Here is a 2,647-nt window from a genome sequence, read left to right as displayed (position 1 = left end):
AGATCAAATTAGTGATATGGGTTACTATTCCATATAATTTATTAGTGGACAGTACCATATGTTTAAGATCTTTACAATTTACTAGTATACACGGTTAATTTTGGCCAAGTTCTATTCCCAACGTATACGCAATAAGGGCACATCACATATTTACCAGCTTTATGGTATTTGACATTTATTTATTCACTATTAGCTATCTGGTGAATAAACGGCTATAGTCCCTCTCCTAAAATAGATAATTCACTCGCTACAGTGGCTTTTATCATTTATAAGCTCCTATAAGGAGTGTTAGGTTTCATTATACTGTTGGCAAAGAACCTATACACTATATCCAGCCCTCATTTAGGTATTTTCAGTAATAAAAATGTTTTGGCTCCTAATTGTGTTTTTAATGTGTGGTTTCCAATTTTAACTATGCTCTTAATAAAGGTTAAATTTTATTGATGTTTCCGATTTTGTCAAAATTCTAGCTCCATCTGCATTTAAAGGTTTTGACCTTCTATACAATATTCCCTCCATGGGCAGTATCTTAGTTATATAACCCCGTGTGTGCAATATATGTAGTCTTTCTCAAAAAAGGTTGGTTCAGCCTTTTTTGTTAATTGTTCAAGTGCTCCTTTACTACATTTGCACCCAAGTCTTTTATTACATAAATTAAACGATAAAGTACGTATACTTTATTTTAAATTAAGGGGTTAATCATCATTCGAGTAGTGCCACTGGTTTCTTCTCTCCTTTATATGAATCAGAATATCGTCCAGATAAGGCGCCACTGCTATGCCCCGCGGCCTGAGAACCGCCAGAAGGGACCCTAGAACCTTTGTGAAGATCCTGGGTGCTGTGGCCTACCCGAAGGGAAGAGCCACAAACTGAAAATGTTTGTCCAGGAAGGCAAACCTTAGGAACTGATGATGATCCTTGTGAATAGGGATATGAAGGTATGCATCCTTCAAGTCCATATATTGACCCTCTTGGATCATTGCTAAGATTGTTCATATAGTCTCCATCTTGAACGATGGGACTCTGAGAAACTTGTTTAGACACTTGAGATCTAAAATGGGTCTGAAAGTTCCCTCTTTTTTGGGAACCACGAAAAGATGTGAGTAAAACCCCTGTCCCTGTTCCAGTTTTGGAACAGGACAAATTACTCCCATGGTAGAGAGGTCTTTTACACAGCGTAAGAACGCCTCTCTTTTTATCTGGTCTACAGACAATCGTGAAAGATGAAATCTCCCTCTTGGGAGAAAATCCTTGAATTCCAGTTGATATCCGTGGGTCACGATTTCCAATGCCCAGGGGTCCTGAACATCTCTTGCCCAAGCCTGGGCAAAGAAAGAAAGTCTGCCCCCTACTAGATCCGGTCCCGGATCGGGGGCCGCCCCTTCATGCTGTCTTTGTAGCAGCAGCGGGCTTCTTGGGTTGTTTACCTTTGTTCCAAGCCTGGTTGGGTCTCCAGATGGATTTGGACTGAGCAAAATTCCCTTCCTGCTTTGTGGAGGAAGAGGAAGCAGAGGGTACTCCTTTAAAATTGCGAAAGGAACGAAAATTATTTTGTCTACCTCTCATCTTAACAGACTTATCCTGAGTTGGGCATGACCTTTACCTCCAGTAATGTCAGAAATTATTTCCTTCAACTCAGGCCCGAATAGGGTCTTACCCTTGAAAGGAATAGCTAAAAGCTTAGATTTTGATGACACATCAGCAGACCATGATTTTAGCCATAACGCTCTACGTGCTAAAATGGCAAATCCTGCATTTTTCGCCGCCAATTTAGCAATTTGAAAGGCGGCATCTGTAATAAAAGAATTAGCTAGCTTAAGAGCCTTAATTCTATCCAAAATGTCCTCTAAAGGGGTCTCAACCTTTAGAGACTCTTCTAGAGCATCAAACCAAAAAGCTGCTGCAGTAGTAACTAGAACAATGCAAGCTGTTGGTTGTAAAAGAAAACCCTGATGAATAAATAATTTCTTTAGAAGACCCTCCAACTTCTTATCCATAGGGTCTTTAAAAGCACAACTGTCTTCAATAGGTATAGTTGTACGCTTAGCCAGGGTAGAAATAGCTCCCTCCACCTTAGGGACCGACTGCCAAGAGTCCCGAATGGTGTCTGATATCGGATACATTTTCTTAAAATTAGGAGGAGAGAACGGTATACCTGGTCTATCCCATTCCTTTTTTATAATTTCCGAAATTCTTTTAGGAACCGGAAAAACATCAGTGTAAGTAGGTACCTCTAGATATTTGTCCATTTTGCACAATTTTTCTGGAGGAATCACAATAGGGTCACAATCATCCAGAGTCACTAAAACCTCCCGGAGTAACAGGTGGAGGTGTTCAAGCTTAAATTTAAAGGACATGACGTCCGAATCTGTCTGAGGTAACATACTTCCAGAGTCTGAAAGTTCTCGCTCAGACAACAATTGCCTGACCCCCAACTCAGAGCCCTGTAAGGGTACATCGGAAATAGCCAGCAAAGCATCAGAGGATTCAGTATTTACATTAATACCTGACCTACTGCGTTTACCCTGTAACACTGGTAACTTAGATAATACCTCTGTAAGGGTAGTTGACATAACTGCAGACATATCCTGCAGAGTAAAAGAATTAGACGCACTTGAGGTACTTGGCGTCGCTTGTGTGGGCGTTA

This window comes from Bombina bombina, chromosome 6 (genome assembly GCF_027579735.1).
Source record: "Bombina bombina isolate aBomBom1 chromosome 6, aBomBom1.pri, whole genome shotgun sequence".
In the NCBI taxonomy this organism is placed as follows: domain Eukaryota; kingdom Metazoa; phylum Chordata; class Amphibia; order Anura; family Bombinatoridae; genus Bombina; species Bombina bombina.
The sequence above is the reverse complement of the archived record's forward strand: the minus strand, read 5'-3'. Positions refer to the sequence as shown.